At 47.9% G+C, this 26,693-nt stretch overlaps 1 protein-coding gene and 1 pseudogene across 3 annotated transcripts in view; both read right to left on the reverse strand.

The window, feature by feature from the left end:
* Window positions 1-26,693, reverse strand: part of NEDD4 (NEDD4 E3 ubiquitin protein ligase) — a 1,992,497-nt gene that overhangs the window by 992,248 nt on the left and 973,556 nt on the right. The window lies entirely within an intron of this gene.
* LOC147733771 (uncharacterized) lies at window positions 14,433-20,243 on the reverse strand (annotated as a pseudogene).

Genomic DNA, 26,693 nt, shown 5'->3' on the forward strand with positions numbered 1-26,693 from the left:
GAGCACGGTAAACTAAAAGTGCTCTTGGCCTACCGTGAACCGCAGGTAACGCCGGTGGGCAGGCAGGACGGGGATGTGGAAATAGGCGTCCTGCAAGTCCAACGCTACCATCCAGTCTCCTGGGTCCAGGGCAGCCAGGACCTGAGCCAAAGTGAGCATCTTGAACTTCTCCGTCCGGAGGAAGCCGTTGACGTTCCGCAGATCCAAGATAGGGCGTAGGCCCCCTTTGCCCTTCTTGGGTACCAGGAAGTAGTGGGAGTAGCAACCACGTCCTACTTCTGGCCCAGGAACGCGCTCGATGGCCCTCTTGGCCAAGAGGGCCGAAACCTCCTCTTGCAGAAGTTGCAAGTGATCCCCCGACACACGGTGGTATTGTGGTGGCATGGATGGAGGGGATGACTCGAAGGGGAGGGAGAAGCCCCTTCGGACAATTTGCAGCACCCACCTGTCCGAAGTGACTGTATGCCAGGGGGAGAGGTGATGGCGAACCCTGCCTCCCACAGGCGTCACATGGGCCTGGAAACTCGGACTAGGAAGGTTTTGAGGCGGGGGCTGCTGAGGGAGGTGTGGACTGGCCTCGCCGTTGGCCCCGACCACCGCCACGGCGGTTCCCACGTCCGCCACCGCGTTGCTGAACATTCTGCGGCGCGTGGCTGACGGTACGTGGTGGGGCGCCCCTTCCGTGGCCACGAAAGGAGCGAAAGGCACCCGATTGCTGGCGTGGGGCCGTAAGGCCCAAGGACTTGGCCGTGGCCCTGGAGTCCTTGAAACGTTCCAGCGCATGGTCTGCCTTGTCGCCGAAGAGGCGACGGCCATCAAACGGCATGTCCAGGAGGGTGGCCTGGACATCGGCCGAGAAGTTGGCGGACCTCAACCAGGCGTGGCGTCGAACCGCCACCGTCGTTGCCATCGCCCTGCCCAGTGAGTCCGTAGTATCCAGCCCACACCGGATAGAAAAGCGTGCTGCATCTCGGCCGTCCGCAAGGGCTTGGCTGAGTTTAGCCTGGACCTCCTCCGGGCATCTAGGCAGCACCTCCGCAACCGTGTCCCACAGAGTGTGGGTGTAGCGGCCCAAGAGACAGGCGGTGTTCACAGACCGCAGCCCTAGGCTTACAGACGAGAAAACCTTCTTCCCGAACTGTTCATATCTCTTGGATTCCCTGTCGGGCGGGGCCGACGGGAATGCGGTTTGGGAGTTTGAGGCCTGGATGACTAGGCTCTCGGGGGTGGGATGGGTGGACAAAAAGCATGGGTCGCCCGGTGCCGGGCGGTAGCGTCTGGCCAGGTTCCTGTCCACAGGGGGGCCTGTGGCGGGCTTGGACCAAGTGCCCAGAAGAACGTCACACAAGGCCTCATTGAACGGCAGGAGGGGCTCCGCGGAGCCGGACTGCGGTTTGAGGACCTCAGTGAGGAGATTAGTCCTCACGGCCGCGACGGGGAGCTGAAGGTTTAGGGCCTTAGCTGCCTTCGTCAACACTACGCTGTAAGCTGACCCCGCCTCCGAAGCCACAGTCGGGGGCGACGTAAATCCAGTGTCTGGCGAGGTGTCAATACCACTGGCCTCCCCAAGCTCATATGTCCAGTCCTGGTGTGACTGGCAATCACGTGCCAGAGGGTCCTCGGACCCCTCCCATTGCTCCTCGTCACCTGGCTCCTGGAGACCAGGATCAACAGCCAGGGCCTCCTCGTGGAGATAGAATTCTCCAAAGGCCGTCGGAATCGGCACCCAGCGGCGCCCTTCCGACTCCCGAGTAGGACCGTAGGAAACATTGGGGGCGGCAACCACATCGGCTGCCGGGGACGACACCTGAAGGGACGGCGCCGGTGAGGTCGTAAGGTCGACCGGCGAGGTCCCGGATCCGGAGCCGGATCCAGCGAGGTCGCGCGGTGCCGGGACCGAAGTCGCCAGCGGCGCCGGGGCCGAAGCACCCGACGTCGTCGGGGCCGAAGCGCCCGACCCGGAAGGACCTCCAGACGGAGCCGATCGGCCCGAAGGCGCCACGGGAACCGACTGAGGAGGGAGGGCCCTCATGGCCATGAGGTACCTCTCGACCTCCTCCTGCGACGCGCCGTGCCCAGGGACCCGAAGGTGTGGGGCAGGCGGCGACGCTTGCGACTCCCGCGGAGCCGCGTGGGCGGTGTCGCCCGAGTCCCCGGCCGCATCGTGCGAGCGTCGGGGCGGGTCGGAGGACCGATGGTGTCGCTCCGACCTCTCATGCCTCTTACCTGAGGACTTGGAACCAGACGATCGGTGTCCACTCCCGGAACGTCGATGACTCCGACCTCGCGACCTGTCCCTCGACCTCCCGTGGGACCGGGACCGGGACCTGGAGCGGCGCGGGCCGAGTGCCTCAGCTCGAGACGCTTGCGGGACCGCTCCCGCCTAGCCTTCGACGTCAGGGCCCGGCAGTCGGCGCAGGTTCGATCGTCGTGGTCGAGGCCTAAGCACTTCAGGCACCGGCGATGGGGGTCCGTGACCGACATGAGTCGGCCGCACTTCGAACAAGGCTTGAACCCGGGCATCCCTGGCACCGATAGTCGAGACAGTCGACTAAGAGAAGATCAAAAAGGATCAAAATTTTCAGTCAAAAAGTGACTGGGGGTAGAGCTTCTTCCGGATCTGCGCTAGCTGGCGCGGAAAAAAGAAGAACTGACGTCAGCGCGCATGTGCGCCGTCTAAGTACTCCGACGACGTCATCCCGGCGCTCACGACGCCGACGACGGACGCGGAGCCGCAGACGACGCCTACCAGCGCGCAGGGGTATTGGTACGCAAAAGTTTCCGGATCCAGTCTGACGCCTGGGGATATTCTAAGGTAAGGAATCTATCACTAACGTGTCTCTTTCAGATCCATCCACTGGCCATTGTCGGCCATTCACAATGCATGCCGGCGAAGGAGGATGTGGACTTAGTCTGACCTGCAGAGCTCAGCCCAGTAGTAGAGCCGGAGCTGGAATGGAGTCGAGGCGATCCGAGATCCACTGATTGCACAAGCAGAGCAGAGGAGCCTGCACCATGGGTGCCCTACGAATCCCTTCCAAGGTTCGGCAGAGTCTGCACCTAACAGTGACGAGCAGCGGAGTCCCCTGCTCCCAAGGACGCCTGTAGTGGGTGAGGAGGTGAGGTGCAGCAGCCAGGGCAACTGACACTTCAACACGGGGATTCACGGTTCGATCCCTGGCACGGCGCCACATCAGCCCAGTACCATGTGACACTGGGCAATAGCGCGCTTAATCTTCCAGACGGCCCCCAGCGCCTTAGGGAAATTATTTGTGCTTTACAAATACTGGATTTATATTTACTGGGCTGGGAGCTCAAGGTGAACAACCCTGGGTCGGTCACCTGCAGGGCGGCAGAGTGGGGCTGAAACGCCCGACCTGTTGTCTGCGCCGGACACCAAGCAAGGACGCAGTCACCTGGGACCGGAGGTGGTGGCGGAAAGAGAAGAAGAAGTGGATCGGCTGCCCTTGACCCCGCCTGCTTCACCAGCCCCCGCTGGTTGCAGGGGGCCCATCGCCCAGCACCGGGCTCTTCGGAGGTGAGGGGGTGCGCAGTAGGGCCTGGGGTTAGGACGGCAGAGCACTTACAGCTGGGACCCTCAGGTGAAGGTGTGGGCACCTCCCCAGGAGATTGTTCCTCTGGACATCAGTGCGGCCAGAGCTCCTACCCACGACCCCGTACGAAGCTCCCTGCCTTCCTGGAGGTGGGTAGAGAGGCCTGCAACACTGCTGAACCCTCGCTAGGTTATCATTACTGCGGCCCAGCAAAGAAGAAATATGGCCTAGAGCAACACATCACACCAGGAACTTGTGACCTACCTGGGACCCCTGGGACCGTGCTGCCTAGGTCAATTGTTGTTTTTGCATCGGTCCAGGGGGGCGAGGGGAAACAGAGGAGGGCCCAAATGGCACATCAGTGGGCCCCTCGCCCCCCTCTAGTTGCTGCTTGGGGCCCAACCATATTGACTCTCTAGCCCTGGTAGACCTTGATAGCGGAGGGAGGCCCGAACCACAAGGGTGCCAATCAAGTCCCATGTAGCATAAACGTACTGGCGTGCCTTACGCGCAGAGGGTCGATAGAGGCCATTGGGGGGGCGAGGGGGGTTGCCCGTAGCAGCTCAGTCGATGGTCTGCCTCACATCGGAGCGCCTTCCACAACCTGGTGCTCCACTCTGGGGGCGGATTGAGCCTTCACCACTCCCCTAGTAGATTCGCAAGCCTTCCTGAATGGGCCATACAGCTCCATGCAGGGCTGGTCCTCGTGGCCACACGCACTTGTGGTGGTGGGCTGAGACGCACTTGGACGCTCTGTCAGCCTGACTATCCCCCAATAAAGACAGTGTGGACATGCCACGTTCCAAAGCAGTGGAGGATAACCCAGTGACCTCCTTTTGGCCCATGACGTCACTTCCAGAGTCTGAGATGACGGCTTCCCCCGTGCACTGACAATAGAGGCCACATATGCTGCCGTGGGAACCAAGGGCTACATGGATTGCTTTTTACAGGAAATCCAGAGAGAAATTGGCTCCCTCAAGGACAAGTTTAAATCCTGCCTAAAAAACATGCAGAAAGAAGTCACAGATGCAGGGGAGAGAGTGGATGACCTGGAGTGTACAGTCGAAGCTCGCTCAGAGGACCAAGAGATGCTGTGGAGACGGATGACAGCCCTGGAGGAACACAATATAGAGATCCAATCCAAGCAGGAAGACCTTGAAAACAGGAGAAGGCAAAATAATATACTCAAACGGGGAGTCCCTAAAGGAGCGGAAGGCAATGACATCCTGTCCTACACAGAATATCTGCTCCATAAGATCAGGGGGACGACGACACCTCCCTACCGATTCTTGATAGAGCGCACTGGGTAGCTGTGGGACCAGCCGCAAGGACACAACTCCAGATATCGACCTGTGTTCTCTTCTTTGTAGAGAAGGAAGCCATCCTTCTGGCTGCCAGAGGCAAGGCAGTACTAACGTTTCGTGGGCATGAGGTGCAACTCTACGCAAGTCACCGACAAGCTTCGCAAACCGGGGATTCGCTATCAATGGGGCCACCCTTTCACCCTCCTGTTCCAATGGGAGGGCTAACGCTGATCGCTCGGATCGGTTTCAGAAGCCAAGCACCTGGTGGACCTCTCTGGGGATCCCGGTGACTTCACTGATCCACAAACGAGAGACTCTGCTGGGAAAAGCCTACGACCAATGTGGACCAAAGTCCGGTTGCAAAACCCCGACAAATGCCAGGCGTAAGAAACAGGAAACCAAACGAGACATTATACAACATCTCCGGAGCCTTGAAGGGGCCCGTCACCTGCACGGTCCACAGCCAGCTCCCTGTGAACTAGCCCTTGCCCCTAGGTGCGGCTGGAGAACACTCCTCGCATCATTTCACCATGGGATTCACTGTCTGCACTGCGGTGGGCCCAGAGGCATGGAGGAGAAACACAGCCCAGCCCTTCACAGAATACCCGGTCTGCTCCTAAACGGCCACCCCGACGACCACCACTCCAGGAGGATGACCCTTCTAGCCTGCCTGGTGCAAGGTTTGCTGGTGTGCATACGGTGTGAAGGTTCCTGTTTGGCCTGGTTAGCCCATTGTTCACTCCGACTGTTCTCTGTTCCTTTCTTACTCTGTTCTCACAGGTCAATCTTTCTCATGGGTGGGCACCTCCATCATACACTAAGGCCACAGGTGGGACATGGAGCTACGGGCACTGTCCGCTATGTACAAGCACCCTTGATGCCCCCTTTAGGCACCCAGGCAGATGATGGGAAACCTTAAATTGATATCTCTGAATGTTCGGGGTCTAACTCTCCCAATAAATGCAAACAGGTTTGGCAATACATATTACAGCATGACCCAGATGTTTTCCTTCCGCAGGAGACCCACCTACTACAAACAGACTGTCACTGCATGGCGCTCCTGCGCTACCCAAAGAGGTTCTGGGCATACACAACCTCAAAGACCCTGGGTGGGGGTATTCTATGCAAGGCGGGTTTCCACACATCTGTTACTAGGGTGGTGCGGGACAGAGAAGGACGATATCTAACGTTTCATCTCCTTAAGGGGCAATGGAAGCTGACCCTCCTCAATATTTAAGCCACTAACACCTCCCAGTACATTTACCTCCGATGGGACTTGAGTGAGAAGCTGGAGGGGGTGGATGGAGACATTTTGGTAGGAGGAGATTTTAACCGGGTGTGGGATCCCGCCCTTGACAGTAGCGGAACTACATTCCAAAACACAGGAGCTGTCATTACAACTCAAGCACAAGATGGGGAGCCTGGGTCTGATCGATGTCTGAGCTATGAGCATCCTGACACAAGGAATTATTCTTTTTTTCTCATGTTCACTCCTCTTACTCCCGCATAGACCATATCTTGTCACGCACTCCCTCCTCCGTCGCGTTCGCACCGTGGACATATCAGATATCTCTATTTTGGACAATGCGCATGTAGAATTGCCTTGGGTGGGTACCGGTCACCTGCCCAATGCCAAGCCGCCCTGGCGTCTACCGCCATACCTTTTACGGGACCCGGACGATGTTGCCGAAATCCAGAAAAGCATTACTGAATACTTCTCTCTCAATGATCTCTCTGGCCTGTCACCGCACTCTCTCTGGGATGGTTTCAAAGCTACAGTTCGAGGCACAATCACGTCCATCGCAACTGCGCGGATAACAGAATCCAGGATAGTTAATGCCAACCTCACCGCCAAAATTGAACAAATAGAACAGCAAGATAAGGTCAACCCTTCCCATCGGACAAAACAGCAACTGGATTTGCTGAGAGGCCAACTTCGTACACTCAGAACAGGAAAGGCACAAAAGGCGCTTTTGGCCCTACTATGAGGGAAGCAATAAGGTAGGTAGGCTCTTGTCCCGCAGGCTCTGCTAACTGCACGTCAAGGCGCATATTGCTAAATTGAGGTCAGAGGATGGCAGCTGGGTGATGGCTGAGGGAGACAAGCGTAGGAGCTTTTATGACTATTACCAAAATCTTTACTCGCTGGAAGAACCGTCCCGGAGATGATTCGGTCATACTTGGATGTCTGTAAATGGGATCCGCTGTCCCTCTGCCACGCTAGCCTTCTTGACGAACCGATTACTGTTGAGGAACTGAAGACCGCGGTGTGTGATCTTCCCATCGGTAAGACACCTGGTCCTGATGGCCTCCCTATCACCTTTTATGGGTTATTCATGCCTGAATTGCAAGACCATCTGGTTCGTTTAACTCCTTCTCCTACACCTCGGGACTCACGCCCACGATGGCCTCTGCCAAAATCTCCCTCATTCACAAAGCAGGCAAAGACCCAGCCTCCTGCTCTTTCAACCGCCCCATCACTCTACGCAACACAGACGCTAAGCTATTCACCAAAGTACTGCTGCAATGACTGGAGAGCTACCCTCCAGCCCTATTGAGCCGGACCAGGTTGGCTTCATCTGCCACAATCGGGGTGTGGACAACATCCGCCGAATAGCTCACTTTGTGGAAAAAGAAAATCAACATAACTTTCCTGCATGCCTTTTCTCCCTAGACGCAGAGAAGGCCTTTGATAGGGTTAACTGGTCCTTCTTGCATGTGGTCCTTGAGAAGATCTGCCTAGGCCCAGGAATGATCTCTCAGACAATGGCTTCATACATGGCCCCAGAGGCCAGAATCTGGGTCAATGGACAGCTAACAGAAGCCATCACTATAATGCGAGACACACAACAGGGGTGCTCTCTGCCCCCCTGTTGTTTACGCTGGTAGTGGAGCCTATAGCCATAGTCATCTGCGACTCGGACGTTGTTGGAGGTGTTCCCTTCGGAGGACAGCAACACAAGATTAGCCTATTTGCAGATGACTTTCTCTCACACTGACTCAGCCTGAAACCTCCCTCCCCGGCGTGGTGGACTGCCTCTGGGCCTACAAGCAAGCATCTGGCTTCCAGATAAATATGACAAAATTATCTGTGCTTAACTTGGCTATACCCACCACCAAGAGTTCCTGGCGCAATAGCACCTGACCCCATTTCAGTGGTCTCATGACCAAATCAAATACTTGGGCCTCAATAGGTAATAAAGGGTAATAAAAGAGTATAACATCAATCTGACAACGTACGCTGACGACACCCAGTTGGTGTTATCCATACATAAGGACGGACCCACTGTGGCAGCAAACTTCAAGAATGGTATGAGGGCTATTAGCAGTTGGATGGCCTCCAACTGCTTAAAACTCAATTCGTCCAAGACGGAAGTTATGCTTTTTGGAAAGATTCAACCTTTGTGGTCTCCCTCATGGTGGCCTGAGGAATTGGGAACTCCACCACAACCTGTTAGCAAAGTCAGAAATCTGGGAGTGATATTTGACAACAAGCTCCTCTTTCATCACCATGCGAATGCGGTAGTCTCATCTTCCTTTAACATCTTAAGGAAAATAAAGAAAATACTACCGTACCTTCCCATAGCCACGGGAAAAACACTAATATCCACACTGGTGTTTTCGCACATTGACTATTGCAACGCACTCCTCCTCAATGCCCAAAAAAAGGTTATTTCTAAACTGCAATTAATACAAAATGCCTCTGCCAGAGTTCTTCTGGGGATTCCCAAATATAGCTCGGTTTCCAGTCATCTAGACCAACTGCACTGGCTTCCAATTAGAAGCCGTACGAAGTTTAAGACTCTCTGTATTGTCTATAAGGCAATAAAAGACATAGGACCTAAATTCTTGAGAAGTTCTTTTAAACCTTTGGCAACCCCTAGAACGTTGCGCTCTAACACAGCTCACATGCTTCAAACTCCTAGAACAAGGACAGTTAACTGGGGAGATAGGTGTTTCACCATAGCAGCAGCTAAACTGTGGAACTCCCTTCCCCTCAACATAAAGACCAGTCCATCTTTAATAGTTTTTAGAAAGCAGCTAAAGACTCGGCTGTTTTCTTATCGACACGATACATAAATCCTTTACTATTGTCCCTTCGATTCATCACTGGTTTATTTTAGATTTAGCCTCAGCGCCGAGACACCTACGGGTAATTTGTAGCGCTTTAAAAATTGCAAAAAATAAATAAATAAATAAAAAATATCACCTCCATGCTCTCCATCTGGTTACAAGCTAACTGGCATCCGTTATGCCACTCTATCTTATCTGATCTCCAGAGATGGAAGTCTCTGCATGTATCTTGGCTCTGATGTGTGAACGTTAAAATTTATATATTACCGCAAGTCCTCTATCTCTTTTCAAACGCTGCCTATGCCAATCCCTCATGACGTAATCTTGCGGCTGCAAAGCGATGTGCGTACTTTTATCTGGAATGGCAAACAGCCCCGTATATCTAATACACTGTAAATGCTCCCACGGGAGAGGGGGAATAGCTTGCTCTAATCTACTAGAATACTTCTGGGTCGCCCACCTGCGATACATTTCGGAGTGGGTGGTTCGGGATAAACACTGGTTCCACATGGACACAGCAGTGGCATACCACCGGCTGTGGGACAAAACAAGCCCGACCCCGAAATGCATACATTGCCATGCACAGCCGCACAGTACTCGATATTTGGGACAGCGTGGCACCTACGAGGGGCCTGACCTCCTTCCCCTCCATAAACATGCAGATTGCACACAATCCTGACTTCCATCCGCCAAATCCTCCCGCATCATTCAGCAAGTGGCACGAGGGGGGTATGCCGGGCGCTTAGTGATCTATTCTTGGGAGTTAATATAAAATCTTTCACACAGTGCAAGGCGGACTTTCAACTCACAGACACTTCCCAACTACAATATTGCCAACTGCGACATTGGGCTCTACATTCCTCACTGTGGCTGCGCGACCATACACCCTCTTCGAGAAACATTTCCATGCCTTCGTGGGTTCTAAAGGTCTCATATCCAACACGTAACAGGTTTTGTAGTGGTCAGCACCCCGCGCATACACTCCCATCAGTCGACATGGCAGGCCTCTGAGCAGACGGAGATTACGTCTAAGCAATGGGAGACCCTATGGCGGGACATGCACACGATATATCACAGTCTTTCACTCAGGGAAACAGATTGCAAACTGATGTTTCAATGGTACCTCACCCCATCATGTCTCTATGCCATCTTCCCGGGCATATCCCCTTGCTGCTGGCACTGTGGGTGCGAAAGGGTGGGGGGTTCCAACATATATGGTGGACATGTAAGGTCATCACAACCTACTGGAAAAATATCTTGGCCATATTAAGGAGGTTGTGGGATTCCTCATTCCGTCCTCATATGCCAAAGTCATTCTAGGCATTCGGCCTTCAGCTCTTCGTGTGATGACCCACGCTGACAGGAAACTCATCAGCTATCTTCTACTTGAAGCACGCCAGCTCATTGCACTAAGATAGAAAAAAAGAAAACCCCTCCTCCCATGTCACAATGGTTTGCCCACATCTGGGCCATGGAGGTCATCTTGCACACTCTGACACACACACACTCTGACACACACACACTCTGACACACACACACTCTGACACACACACACTCTGACACACACACACACACACACACACACACACACACACACACACACACACACACACACACACACACACACACACACACACACACACACACACACACACACACACACACACACACACACACACACACACACACACACACACACACAGTTTCAACGCCTTTGGAAGCCCCTCGTTCAATTCCTAATGTGCAGAGAATTCACTTGCTTTAGCCCTGTGCGGCTTCACCCACTCCAACTCTTTGACTAGTCCGCCGCTTGTAAGACACCTCCATGTATCCCATCACCCCTACATTCATGACCATGGGAGACTCAATACTCTGGGATACGCAAGAGCTGCCCCGTGCCCTTCTACCACCTTCTTGATTGCTGCTCTTGACCTGTTTTTATGTTGTTGAAATTTATTTTACATGAGTATGAGAAGTCGGAAGGCTCCCTCTTTCCTGCTCCCATGGACACACTCAACTGCAGGATGAACTATCTAGGCAACTATGTCCCTGAGGGTTATGACCTGTCCGACGCGGTTACAAAATGCCAAACTTTCTTGGATCTACCAGCCTTTTGCAAAGCCTAATGCAGACAATACACATGATATGCAATGTAGCTTGCATGATGCTTGCCTAACGTGTGGTGGAGCGGTGTATTTCCTGGTAGCTCTCTTATTAGTATAGCCTGCAATATGTTTAAAGTATACTGTGACAATGTTTGACCTCCTTCTCTTCTATCTCTCCTTGCACTGTAATGACTTCAATAAACAATCTTGTATGCTAAGATTCACCTCATTAGAGACCTATTTTAGAGGCATCAGTAATGTCCAGTAGGCCGACTGTCTGTTATCTATGCCTTGCTTGCTGAAAATAATACGCAGACTATGAGTTAACACCTTGACTGCTACTTGAATTTTTCCCCTGTGCTGGACATTCCAGAACAGGGTGTGGTCGTGACGGAACCATTCCGTCATCAGCACAGCTCAGCCGTGACTGATGACGGAATGGTTCTGTCACAAGCATCGAAGGGGTTAAAAAAACGATATTTTGCACACATTTCATGCATTGGTCTACATTATATAATTAAAATGTTAAAGTTCTTCTCTTCCATGTGCTTAAAAACTACTGCCACATATAATGTCTCCATGATATAAAGTGTTTTAATTAAAGCACTTATTATAAAGTAATGAGTTATTGTGCAATATATTGAGACAGTCATGTAAAGGTGTCACATTCACTATATTGTTCTATTAAGCTGCTTAATGTAAAGTGCACATGCAGTTATGGTAAAGTACCCTAAACTTCAATGACTCATAAGAAGCAATTAGATCTATGCAAAATATGCCCTCAAATGAGTTAATCCTCCATATATAATGTCTCAATGATAGAAAGTGATTCAAATAAAGTGGCATGTTATTAGATAAGTCCTTATGCGATACATTGAGACAGAAATGTATTTATTATTTATTTAAGGTTTTTGTAGAGCGCGTAGTAACCCGTGAGCATCCCAGCGCTAGAACCTATACAGTCAGGAGGGAGCAGCAGCGGAAGAGATGGGAAGATCAGGGGAAGAGGAGAGTTTTCAGAGTTTTTCTAAAATGGAGGAGGTTTGGTTCAGTTCTCAGTTTCCGGGGGAGACTATTCCAGTGCTTTGCTGTGTTTACAGAAAAGCGGCGGCCTCCAGACCGGGCTTTTATTTACGGTGATGAAGTTCTCGTGGTATGACCGGAGTGACCTGGTAGCTTTGTAGGGAATAATAAGGTTTTTAAGAATGGGTGGACCTTTGTTGTGGAGGAGTTTATGTGCCAGACAGAGGGCCTTGAAGACCACCCTCTCTCTGACTGGGAGCCAGTGAAATTGCTTCAAGGCTGGCTTTGCTGATGATCTGGCCGGGGTGTTAGTAAGAAGTCGGGCCGCAGCGTTCTGGATTCTCTGTAAGGTGTTGAATGTAGCTTCCGGGGCTCCCAAGTAGATTGCGTTGCTGTAATCCAGCCTAGACAGAATAAGGCCCTGGATCAGCAGTTTCCGGGAAGTGGGGGGGAGCAGGGGAAGCACCTTCCTGCATGCCCTGAGAAGTCCAAAGCATATTCCCGCCGTTTTTTTTGCCTGGGTTCTGAAGGTCAGATCTTTCTCAAGCCATACACCCAGGCTCTTAACCTCGTCTTTGGGAGCAGGGGGATCACCTAAGCAGGCGGGCCAGATGTTGGGCGGCAGAGAGGGCCCTTTTTGTCCAAGCAGCAAGATTTCGGTCTTGGACCCGTTAAGTTTCAGTGCTGAGGTGTTCATCCAACCATGGATTTCAGTAAGACAGCTGTGAAGATTGGAGGGTTCTTGGTTAGGGTGTGAGAGGGTTACCACTAGCTGGGTGTCGTCGGCGTAGTTGTCAATCGTCACTCCAAACGGGGTGACCAACTCCTCCAGCGGGGACATGTATACGTTGAATAACGTCGGGCTTAGTGATGAATCCTGCGGTACTCCACAGCGGAGGGGGACTGCAGGGGAGTGGCTGTCATTCTCCCAAACTTGGAAGGAGCGACCGTTGAGGAATGACGCGAGCCACTTCAGGGCCGTGCCCTTCACTCCTATGTCTCTCAGACGCTGGATTAAAACCTAGTGATTGACAGTGTCGAAGGCCGCACTGAGGTCCAGGAGGATCACTGCCACTGATCCTCCTGTATCTAAAATGCTTCTGGCCTTCTCCACTGCCGCCAGGATGGCGGTGTCAGTGCCCTGGCCTGGGCGGAAGCCTGTCTGCGAGTTCCTAAGCAAGTTGTTAGTTTCTAGGAATAGTGATAGCTTTTTGTTCACTAGAAATGTGATGGAATTTCACACTCACTAGAATGCTCTATTAAAATATTTGATGTAAAGTGCTCATGCTTCTGCCTGAGTTGTAGTAAAGTGAAATGCAAATGTAAAACTTGACAAGTCAAAAAAGACAATTACTCCTATAGAAAAATGTTAAAGGTATGTTCTTAACTTCTCTATATATTTATATATACACACATACACTTAAAAAAACAAATACAAGTACAGTTACAAGCTAAAACTGAATGGGCACAATATTGTAACTCTATTAGTCACACAACAGAAATGCACACCATTGCTCAAGCAACAAACGCAAAGCTCACGAGGTCACACTTGATGTGACGTATGTAAATACAAATGCCATAGTCTTACAGATTGGATTACATATGATAATACTCTTAACCCTATGAAAGAAACAACTATAAATGTAGTATTTGTCTGTTTGAGAATGTGTAGTTATTTATTTATGATGTGTTTTTAAGTAGTAGGACTTGCTAAGAATACTGTGAGGTCTATGGTTGGTATAGCTAAGAATATAATGGCATTTCATTTTTATGAAAGCCTATTTTAAAAACAATGTTACTAAAAAAGAAACTAGTAAATGAGATGTCTTTAGTGCATTCATTTAATTCCATACCAAACGTTACTAAGTTCCTCAAATTTACTATAACACTGTAAATGCTTGAAAAAGGATGATGGCAATGAAAAATCAATTAAATGCGACTTTCTCTGATAGAGGCATCAACCACCACATTGGATATTTGCAGCTACCATTACTACCCAATAGAAGCGGCCAAGCTTTTGTTGCTGAATGAAAGAAAAGGACAATGCGACTAAGAAGTGTGATTCAGTTGCACGAATTATCATTAGTAACGCATGCACACCACCTCTACACTACCGATGTCCTTGGTTTGTCTCGTACTTGAAGCCTAGCAATGATCTACCCCCTACTCCTAATATCAGCTGCCTGTCAAGGCCTAACCTTCCACCTTTTCTGCACCTCTGTGCTGCCTCATCTACATATTTTCTCAGATACGTATTCTTCAATGCAAGTCTGTGACATTCCTTTTCTACTGTGCTCAATTATATTTCTCGATTCTACTAAAGATCAAATCTACCTCCCTCCCCCCTCACTCCATCAGCGCCCTCTTTTTTATTATGCTACCAAAGACAGCTTAAGTTTGTGTTTCTCCTTTAACACATACATCTGTACACGTCTTTCTGCTGGTGCTTTCATTGGCCAGAGTAGGCCTTCTTCATTTTCTACATTCATTATAACATCGCCCCGTTTAGTTGATTTTCCAACTACCTTCTTGCCTTCCCTTTTTCTTAGAGTCATTACTGTGTATACTTTCTCCTCAACATTCTGCATTTTATTGACTAATCTAGAAGTGAACATTCCCCCTAACTTTTGTCTTACCCTTTTACAACATCCTATCACTATCTGGATGAGACTGAATATCAACAGCAATATCACAAAACAGGCAACAAGGCCTTATATAGTCCTCACATCCATGATAGTTTCCAAGTGAATTTGTATAATGATGATACTGCTTGGCAGCTGGAGGAGGGGGGCTGCCTTAAGCAGGTTTTTGCATTACTGTTATGGGCTCGGCTCCTGATGTGAAATGTATAACCTGGAATGTTCGGTGATTGCACTCCATGCAGCTTAGGTATAAAGTACATTCCTATCTGGTCCGTAGGGGCGCGCAGGTGGCTTTCTTACAAGAGACACATCTGACTAAATCTGAGAGGCAGGCTCTGCAGCGCAGATGGCGCGGACAGCTTTATTACATCACTTACTCTGCCTTTGCACAGGGGGAACTGATCTGGATTAGGGCAGGGGTCCCATTTCAAATGATAGATCAACTGGTAGATCCTGAGGGCCGTTATGTTGCGGTTAGAGGCCGCCTTTATGGACGTGAGGTGACCCTCTGCAGTGTCTATGCTCCTAATGTCGAACAGACGACCTTCTTGGAGACTTTGTCCTCTGTCCTCGCCGATTATTTCGCGATACCGGTATTGATGGGGGGAAGACTTTAACTCAGTTGCCGATGTAGCCATGGACAGGTCCCATCCTCCACTATCCACGGCCCCGATTAATAAGCTGGCTGGGGTTCGGGCTCACTGACAATTGTGGACTTCTTGACATCTAGCGAGTGCAGCATCCGACTGACAGAGATTATTCCTGTTATTCGGCCTTGCATGACCTCCATGTTCGATTGGATGTTATTTTGTGTAGTTCCGGTCTGGCATCCCTAGTAGTCAACAGCGAGTATTTAACACGCACCATATCGGACCATAACCCGCTTTTGGTGAACTTCTGTTGGATGGTAGAGCGCCTCACTGGAGGCTGCGCCCTGAGATGTTGGAGGATCAGGTCTTCCGTGCGGAGCTGAGCGATAGGGTAGAGCATTACTTTGCAGAAAATGCGGGCACTGCTACGACAGTGGCCCTAGAATGGGACGCCTTCAAAGTGGTGGTCCGCGGGATCTGAATCGCCAAGTGGGTGGGGGTTAGGAAGATGCTTCTACAGGAAATCGAGACAGCTGAGCTGGCCCTACGCAAGGCTGAGAGGGCTCATTCGGATGGGTCCGGGACGCGTGCAGAGGTTCTGACTCGGAAGGAAGGAGGCGGTAGCGGCGGGGGTAGAGCGGCTCTGATGCTTTGACTACAAGGCTTTCGTGGCTCATGCGGAGAGGGACAAGGTGGGCACATTATTGGCCTGGCTTGCGGACCCTGCCCCTAGGTGTGTGCCTATTCTGGCGCTGGCCTCCCCTTCGGGACGGCTGGATTATGAGCAACATCATATCAATGAGCAATTTCGATCCTTTTACGCGACTCTCTACACTAGCCAGCTGCAGACTGGTGAAGTGGATATTCTAGCATTTTTGGAGGGCTTGGACTTGCCCGCAATTGAGGATGAGGAGGCAGAGGCTCTTGGCCAAGATATTACATTGGCTGAGGTTCGCTGCGCCAATAAGCAATTAGCGCGCAACAAAACGCCTGGCAGCGATGGCTTGCCTATCAAATTCTATTCGACATACATTGACCTCCTGGCTCCCAGACTATTGGTGATGTACCAGGAGGCTAGGACGACGGGGATATTGCCGGCTTCTACTAGGGAGGCCATCATTGTACCGCTCCTCAAGCCAGGGAAGCTGCTGACTGACCAAGCTGCGTATAGGCCTCTCTCTATGCTCACTACGGACTATAAAATACTGAGCCGTGTGCTTGCCACTAAGCTCCTTCCATTAATGACGCGGTTGGTGCATTCAGACCAAGCTGGCTTTATCCCGACGCGCAATACCGCCAGTAGCATACGTAGATTGATAGGAATCTTGGATGGAGGTTGTTGAAGGCAGAGACAAGCGTTGGTGCTTTCAGTCGACATTGCTAAGGCATTTGACAGCTTGGAATGGCCCTATCTGTTCTCGGTTATGAGGGCGTTTAATCTTGGCGCCGGATATGTCCGCTGGACTGACATCCTGTATTCATCAGCAACGGCTTGAGTTCGTGTGGGAAGGGCTGTTTCCTCTTCCTACCCAGTGGGGCGGGCACTAGACAAGGCTGCCCACTCTCCCCGCTGCTGTTTGCTCTTGCGATAGAGCCATTGGCAGCCCGCGCTCGGCTCAGGAGGCGTACCGGAGCCTTCAGCTCACAGGCCGCGATCACTATATCTCGCTCTATGCGGACAACCTTCTTATGTTCCTGGAAGATGCGGGGGACACCTTGGGTGGGGCGCGCAATCTTCTTGACAGTTTCGGGGACATTTCGGGCCTGTGGGTTAACTGGGCAAAGACCTGTGTTTTCCCAGTGTCTGGTACATGCGACCCACCAGTGTTGCCGTCCGATCTGACGTGGGAGCTGAGATGCCTGCCTTACTTAGGAACGTAGGTGTATCATACACAGGAGGATCTTCTCTAGGGCAATTTTGGGAGAGCGATGAGAGGCTTGAGGAGTAGCATGCGGTTCTGGGGGACTCTGCCATTGTTGGTGGCGGGTCGCGCCGCGCTCCTGAAGATGGTGGCGCTTTCCCGTCTTTTATATTTCTTTCGGACCTTACCAATACGAATACCGGCTGCATTCTTCCGACAACTCCGCTCAGCGGTGGGTAGCTTCATTTGGGGTGCGGGCCGGCGCAGAGTAGCGTTGGATACACTGATGCGGCCGCGAGATGAGGGAGGCCTGGCTACTCCAGATTTTGAATTATACTATCTATCTGCGCAATTCCAGGTCCTCACTCAGGCGGTGGCGCTGTAGTTTAGAGGACCCGAGAGGGGGACTATGCCAGAAGTGCCGAGGCATGTACTATCGTTTGTGATACTGCAGCAGCGACTGAGGACTGCCGAATTATCGATGGTGGAGGGCACCCTAAGACACTATTGGAAACAGTTTCACAGCAGAATTGGGGCGCAGCGTCCGTATGCACCCGAGATACCATTCTGCATGTGTACAGCGTTGCCACATAATGGCGATTGGTCCGGCATGGCGGAATGGGAGGAATTGGGCCTACAAATGGTGGGTGACCTGTATGCAGACGGTGTACTGTTGCCATATAGTGCGTTGCAGGAGTCTTTCGGCCTTCCGCATGGTCACTTCCTGATGCACGCGGCATTGATTGCAGCCCTACAAAAACATTGGGGTGCTGGCCTCTCTGAACCACCAATAAGCGGAGCGTGTCAATACGTGGTGATGGCAGCGGGCACGTATAAGGCGATTACCTGTCTATATAAACGAATATTAGGGGAAGGGCTTAACCCGTTACAAAAATAGCGGGAGCAATGGGCGATAGACTTAGACAAAGCTATCCCGGATGCGGCCTGGTCACATACTTAGAAGGGCATGGAAGAGAACCAGAAACGCCAGGTATCAATTGATTCAATTCCTTGTGCTACATAGGGCATATCTCACGCCAGCTAAAATTAATCAGTATTTTCGAATCAATACTGCGATATGCCCCCGATGCTGGTCTGAGGGTGCGGACCTAAACCATATGTTGTGGGACTGTCCTCGGCTGGGAACATACTGGGAGGAGGTGACCAGGTCGCTCGGTAGGGTAACTGAGCGGCAGATTGATATGGACAAGGAGTAGTTTCTGTCCTGTAACTCCAGTTCTGTAGTACATTTGTCAAATAATGCAGGCATATTTGGCAATAAAAGAGCGCACCAAAGGCTTAAACAAGAAGAAAGCACCAAAGTACTTTAGGAAAGCACTCAAACTTGAACAAAAAGTGAAAGATCACCAATAAACCCTTGAAAAGGGAGAGCTCAATGCTCCAGGGTCCTGCTTGCAGGAGCCAGAAAAAAGAACTGAAAGTAAAAGGGACTTGCAGTGCATTCTGGGATACTATGATGTTCTGGAAAGTTCTCTTAAAGGCACAGTATCCTGTTCTGAGCCACATAATGGCAGCCTATGGGGCTTGTCTGTCCATGTCGTCCTCTCTATCATTCCAGAGGGTTTTTGCTGCTGAAGCAAGGGAAATCTGGAAAGACTTTGCTGTTTGTGGATATTTGGTGGAATTTCTAGTTGAAGTACTGGACAGTGTAGCCTGTTATATAGGCTGCATTATCTGTCTTTAATTGTCTCTTAAGTGTCTGTGCAGTTCCGCATTTTTCGACACCTTAAGAGATTATTTTTGATTGCTCCGGGGTCCACGTACATGGGCGGGACTATTCACTAGATTATGACTATACACAGAGATCCCCTACGACAAAAAGGGCGTGCATGCTACACTGGTTCCCGCACACTAGTAAAAATAAGATAACTAGCAAGTTTATGGACTTGGGGCTCATCCTAGCTAAGAGAGAAATTATGTCACATTGGAAGGCAGCAGTTGGCCCTAGCTATGTTAGATGGAAGGCAGCGCTACTTATGTGGGCGGGCAGTGAGAGTTCAATTAGAATGCAACAAGCCCATGGATCCCATAGTGATAAAGCGCTAGAGGCAGCGCGGGCGTGGGAGGCTTTGGTGGCGGAGCTCCGGATGCTGGACGTGGATATTGATTCAGAGTCCGTATCGTCGGCGGGGGAGGAGCAGGAACAGGCGGCTTCCTCTGAACTGGGGGAGATTAGCGCAGGGGGAGGTCCCTGAAGCATGGGAGGTTATGATGAATCTTAGTATAGTGGATGAGATGACCTGTAAGTACCTTATACACGTGAATAGTACCTTGACAACACTTATTATTTAAAACAACAGCGCCAGTGGATGGGGTGGGGGGATTTGCAGTTGATAGATATTGAGGGGGGCCACGTATAGGGCATTGGTTAAGGACTTAGAGCCTGAATTCAGGCGCGACACTATGTTGATTGAAGGGGCTTGACATTAAAGCGCTAGATTTGGAATAAGGATTGTGTGCTTTGTTAATTGCTGCATATTTGTCATGTCCGATCTCAACATGAAATGTGGGGTGCTTTGTACTGGCCCTTTCTCATGTCTTGTTTGTGATTTGAAATAATAAAAAGATTAAATAAAAAAATTTAAAAAAATGATAGTTTCCAAGTAAACCATCAACCATTTGTTGGGGGCACCCTCTTTGTCCACCATCTCCTTTTGCAATGTGTGCAGAGTTTGTATGGCCTCTAATAAATGTTCCGTTATTTTATTGGCTGGAATGTAAGTGCAACAGGCCGTTTGAATCTTGGCACAAACTCCTCCTTCCATAGCCGCCATGAAGTCCAACAATTGTCTATGTTGCATGCTCATTACTCTAATGGCTCGTAGCTCTTTTATGATAGCATTAAAGCCATCTTCAGTGGCATTTATGGCCTTCATTTACTCCCAGCAAGTTATCTGGAACCAACACGCAGTTGCTTTTGTTTGAACGAATGGAAGGGTGCTGCCGAGGATCTGTGCTTTGTTCAGCAGCCTGTGCTCTTGCAGACCGTCTTCCCAGGCTGGAGTATCATAATACTCTGCACCTCTCCTCATCCGATTATGATGCAACAATGTCATTGGACGGCTCATGGGATAGTCATGCAGTTCACAGATGTCAGCTCCTGAAATCACCAAGGTGGGAGTGTGCACAGTCACCAAAGAGCAAAGGCCTCTTCACCTCAAGTGAGTCGCGTATACAGCCACTCACCAAAATTCCAGTAGAAACGTATTAGACTGGATGTGCCCCAAAGCATGTCGGTATTATATTTTGGCACATTGCAAATTATATTCTTTCCCACCAGGACCGTTGTGTTTTCCCTAAAATACATAGATAAATAAACAGGTTTTCTACCTGCTTGAAGAGTTGTAAGTGTTTATACTCAAGTTAATCTAGATATATTCTCATCCCACACTGATGCTTTAGTATCATTATATACACAAGGTCTTGCCTAAATTTATCGCGAGAATGGACAAACAACTACTATAAGGTAATTGTTGCATCCTTCAAGCATATCTCTAAAATCCAAATATAGATTTTTAAATGGACCTATTGGGTGAGGGATTGTTGAGGTGATCACCTTTGAGGTCGTCTTAAGGCTATATTGTTGACATATAGCACATTGTGCAATGTTTCAGATAGTGGTGGAGTAAACCAATCTGCTGTGATGTAGCAAGAGGATATTCTTTTGCGGTGTGTGCTGGGAGATGTAGTTGCTATAGAGACGTAAACAGCTTGTGGCATTACTGGCTTGCCTGTACTTTCTTGCTTATCAATCAAATTGGTTGGTGACTAAATGCACCCTCGCTGCTCCACAGATCCCTTTTGTGTGGAAGTGCAATTCACAAATGTTATTTTGCGGTCTCTGTATATGGGGGTGGTAAATCTGTAACATCCTGCTGCCTGCTTGTCATCATACCTAATGTACACTCACTATATTTATTATCTTTTAGGGACGCTTTAGCTGCTCAATTTGCTGCCCAATCTGCCAGAGCATTACCCCTAGAGATAAGACCTTGGTAATTGGTGTGCGCTGCACTCTTTACCACTGCTACTGTAGATGGAAGTGTTAAAACGTCTATTAATTGTGCCATTAAATCTTTATGAATTATGGGGCACTCATCAGATTTAAGAAATCCCCTCCTTTCCTATCTGTGAATGCTAGAATGTACAGTGGTGGTGACATATGCTGAATATGAATAAATAGTAACCTCTAGTCCCTCAGCACGATTCAATGCTTTAATGATGGCCGCTAATTAAGCCGCCTGTGCTGAAAAATGAGAAGGCAGTGGAATCTGGCAAATCATTTGTAATGTATCAGATGATCTTTGCTGCTCAGCTCTTACAACAACTGCTCCTGAATGTCTAATCCCAGTTTCCTGATCTGTGAAAGTGGACCCATCAACAAAGAGCAACACGCCCCCTGGGATACGCTCTTCTCATACTCTCTTCTAGTATGTAATTAGCAGTGTCATGTACCTGCTCATTGTTAGTAACTGGGAGGGCAAAGAATGTTGCTGGATTAATGGTGTGACAACAAACTACTTGTACAGATGGTACTGAAAGTATTAGTTCGTACCCAGATGCCTTCCGAGTTATGCAGGTGCTCTTACTGCTTTGTAAAATAGCAAATACAGCATGCTTTACATACCATGTTAAATTGTAGTGCTTTTCTGAACAGTAAATGTAGTACTAGCAAGTGCTTGCTCACATGGGTAGTGACCTTTCATGATGGGATCTAGCAGCCAACAGTAGTAGGCAATTGGTTTGTGTCCCATGGATGTCTTTTGAGTCAGTATGGCCATCATTGTCATTCCATTACCATGACAGGATAGGTAGAATGACTTGCAAACGTCAGGTGTACCTAACACTGGAGCATTTGTGATTGAATTCTTCAGCTGTGCAATACTGTCTCTCTTTCATTGGCCAGTATTTTATTTCCATTGATATGGGACTCTTTAGAGCAGTCAAAAGTGGTGCAGTAAGGTTGGCATAATCAAATACCCACTGTCTCAATTGATGAACTGTCGTCAAACATTTCTTCATCTGATGTAGCTCTCAATTTGACCTCTGGATCTGTAATTACTACTGATGTGCATGTTACTTGTCTCCTCTTCAAAAGCTATAATGACTATCATGGTTTTATTTCAAGGGCCATTATTTCTAATACCATGTAAGGTTCTTCTATGGGATCCAGAGGACTCTCTGGTCTAAACAATAGTTATTTTGGTATCTGCACTATTTTCGCCAGTAGTGCAGGTGTATGCGCTATCAAAACATACATATCACACACATATATATATCACGCAAGAAGGCATCTTTAACAACGTGAATTGCTCTGATCTGTTGTCCCAAGTCCTCATGAGCTATGATTGACAACATCCTACCCATACCAGAAGTGTAACATACCATCGACCCATCTTCCAAAAAAAAGAGATGGTCATATTCAGCTTACTGATCAGGCCTCTTCCGACAAGATTGACCTGTGCCTCTAGGGAATATAACAATGGTCCTTCAATCTGCGTGTCTCCTATTGTCATGCTCAAAGATTCAGTAAAAAAAAACTCCTGACTGCCCCAGGAAACCCTTGTGTGTCTGCTGACTTGTGAGAAAGTGGTAGTGATCCCACCTTTATACAAGATTTAGTGGCCCCAGTGTTGATAAAAAAACGATAGTTATGACATTCTATGGCTACTGTATCAGTGGGTTCCTCATCTGATCTGTGGATTACCAACAGTACTGGACACATAATGGTTGTCTCTGGGTTTTCTCATTGTAAATAGCTGTTAGTTGGCGTCCCTCCAGACATTTGGGTTTGCGCAGAAAAGGAATTACCTCCCTGTATCATTACTCCTCCCATCCACCTGGACTTGTGCAGGCTTTCCCGTAGTATTTCTAACAATCAATGGAATATTCTGTGGAATTTACCTCTGTTGTGTAGTCCACTGAACCTGAGGGACCTGCGGGGAACCCGGTGTTATTTGTGGTTGGGGAGCCAATTGCATATTTTGTGGCCCTATCTGCCTCTGTGTAACGATCCATCCCAACGCTTGCTTATTGCTGTTTTTCACTCTACATTCCCTCACGAAATGACCCATATTGCAACAATAATAACATTGTTGTCCTACCCTATATCCACCTTGTCTTCTTCCCGTCAATGGCCTTTGGTCTCCAGAAAAAACACCTTGTCCCTTTCTCATGTTATTTACTGGCTGCCCTCCTGGTGTCTGCCCTTGCAGTGGAGCTGTGACAGCCAATTGTGGTGCGGCCACAAATACCCCTTCTGTGCTTGATTTTTCAAGTTTATGTTTAATCAACTTAGCAGTGCCCTCTCTGCCTGCTCTTGTCTATAGCACACTCCTCCAAAACTGCAAGGCACATTTGCATATAGGGGTGGTTCTGGGTTACTCCATCCCTGCCGTATACAATCTTTGGCAGTTGCTATCAATAGGTTGAACAGACCCTTGTCGGGCCATTGCTTCTTCCCTTTTGTTTTAGTCAATTCATTTGAGAAGGGTTGGCAACAGTATCTACCCTCCTTATATTTTATCACCTCTATAAGTGTTAGAGCTGAACTTTTCTTTTTTAGAATTGACTTACTCTCAATTTCTTGGATGTCTCTTACTGCCATTAATGACCCCAGCGGACGATGCAGGCGGAAAAGATATGATCTTTAGTTAATGTACTGTTTATTTGTACCAATTAGGCCTGTCTTCCCACTACTCATCTCCCCCAAACAGCTTGTAACTCATTTGGGAGTTCATGATATTGTGGTGCCTCAATGTACCTTTCCCTTTCCCATCCTTCTTTTTCATCCATTCCTCAGTTACCTCTATCAAAGTCTGTGCAGAAATGTCTCCCAGTCTAAGAACAACATGTCCTATAGTTCATTGTCCTCGAAGGGGAGCAGGGCTTTTAGAGCGTTCTGCTTGTCTAATGGTGTGCTGTAATTCCTTTATAAATCTATTAATTTGCCCATGCAACAAGGGTTACGTGGGGGAAACATCGCGTGGCATAGGGAAAAGAATGACTGAGCACAAATCAGCAGTGCGAACAAAAAAGATGTGTGCACCGTTAGTATCTCACTATGTAGAAAATGGACATTTACCAGAAGACTTACATTGGTTTGTCTTGGAAAATATACAAACAAGAGAAGGACTCTGCCCAGATAAAATCCGAAAAAAACTATAAGTAACGAGGATTTTTACTCTAGACACTGTGGCAAACGGGCTGAATTTAGATATTCCATGGGAGCATGCAATTATTTAAATTATACGCTCCATGTCGTTCATTGATAACATCCAATACTTATCATTGTATATGTAAATTACTTGTATACCTTCATATATAATGATTACTTGATTATATCATTTTTATCCACAAAAGTGACATTCTAAGTGGATATAAGTGTTTAAACTGAATTCTGAGTATCTAGCAATTCTTAATAGGCAGTTTAGTCTATTATAATATGGCAATCTCTCCTTTTTCACTTTAAATATGGCGACAGGTTTTTGTCCTCTTTTTATGATTAGGACACATCATAGGTCCGTTTAGTATCTGCACTAAGACTCATTTTATTTTTATTTTTGATCTTAGGAATGTCCCGCGTTCACTAATACATTAAATATAAATCATCCCTGGTTTTTATAAGTCAATACATGTACGATATTAACTGAGTCCCTTTTTTATATCTATGGCGGTCGTGGTGTCAATGAACCATCGGTGACGTCAATATACGAGCAACTATCTACCTCGAGTGTTATTCACACCGGTTTCCAATTCTCCACCTTGATAAGCATATATATAGACCAGTGTTTGTTGCGTTGTTCGTCACTCTATCCGAATACGGTTGGCGTCATCTCCATTACAGAAACCCGGAGAATCATTACGCAGAATAATTGCGAAATTGTTCAGGTAAGATTTCCAACATAGGCGTCTAGGCGTATATCGACCCAGAGATCCTCACTCTCTAAATATAGTTTTTTCTGTTCATCTGCTTTTCAGATCCCTACGCTTCAAGGATGGCCCTTACATACTATGGCATCCGGTAATTAATTATTAAAAGACGCCCGTCAATACTTCATCTAAGGTATATGTCAATATAACATTTTTTTTTAACTGAACAGAATGTGGCTATATCGTTTCCTGCAATCAATAGATATCGCTAAAGACAGGCATCCATATGTTTTATCTACATAGGAAATCACATCCATTAGTCAAAATCTGACTGGCAACGTAGCTGATCGGATGCCTACACGTCACAGCCATTGAAACGATATCACGTTTGACGTTCAAAGATACGATATTGGTAAATTATCCCTTATATATTTAATAAGGCTTATGGTAAAACACCAATGGGAGCACAAACTTCAGTGTTTAAATAAGTTGCTATCTATTCTTAGATATCCATCGAGGTGATTCTCTTGCACCTGAGGAGAAAGACAAGTCGTTCAAGCTATATATATAAAAAAATATTACATTCACCTCGGTTACCCCCAAAGTAAGTCATTAATTCATTCGATTTTCTGTTTTGTCCTCTCTTTAAACCTTAGACCTCCAAAGTTGGCAACCAAAATAACAGCCGAAAAACTACATATTTAGATATGTACAATCTATCACCTGGACCTATTTTCTTTTCTTATCCTGTAACCTTTTTCTTCCTTTTTCTTTTCAGCACTTTATTATTTCTCTCTATTGTAGATAGGGCTCTAATCTGATGAGCACGTAAAAATGAGTTGTCTTTTGGCAATTTTTCGTCGCTTTGTCCATGTACAAAAGTACGATCTAGCATTCCGCAGTTTAAACACCCAAGTATCAGTTAAAAATCGAAATGTATATCTAATTTATAAATGTAAAACTGTTATTGTTCAGTTCTAAATACTAGTATCAATTTAAAAATGAGTATAGAACATTTAGCTGCCTCTTTCAAAATGAAGAATTAGATCCATTGTCATGTTGTTTGAAATAATGGCCATGCCTAGGGGTACAATGTAAACTTATATGTAAATATTGTATAGTAATAGTGTACATAATTGATTGTTGACACACGTTTTTTATATTTCTTTTCAGTGTTGTCTATAATGTTTTATTGCAAATGACAGTCTCCTGATGAAGGCAGTAGCGAAAGGCGCGTAGTGTTCCAACTCACCGCTTTGCCTACTTCAATAGCCCCTTAATCCATCTAGTCATTTGATGTTGATTTGTGTCTTTTTTGCATGTTTTTTTCTTTGTGAATACTGTTGATTACATTTATATAAAATGTCATAAATATCTTGAATTAACTATAAAAGAAAATATATATGATACAGATAAGAGAAAAATATAAATAAATTGACTATATTTTTATTTAAAAAATTGTGATACTTATTATTGCTTTTTTACGTTGTCATGTGCACTATATTGATATAGAGTCTTACCCCATAGGAAATGGCATATAACATAAAAATTGTTTGCTACAGTTTCTTCTTTCAAATGATTCCTTTATAAGTCTGTCTCTCCGGTCCGGTTCTGGACCGACCCAAGGAGTTTTAGGGGTGGGTTCC

Source organism: Lissotriton vulgaris, chromosome 2_1, assembly GCF_964263255.1.
Source record: "Lissotriton vulgaris chromosome 2_1, aLisVul1.2, whole genome shotgun sequence".
NCBI classification, from domain to species: domain Eukaryota; kingdom Metazoa; phylum Chordata; class Amphibia; order Caudata; family Salamandridae; genus Lissotriton; species Lissotriton vulgaris.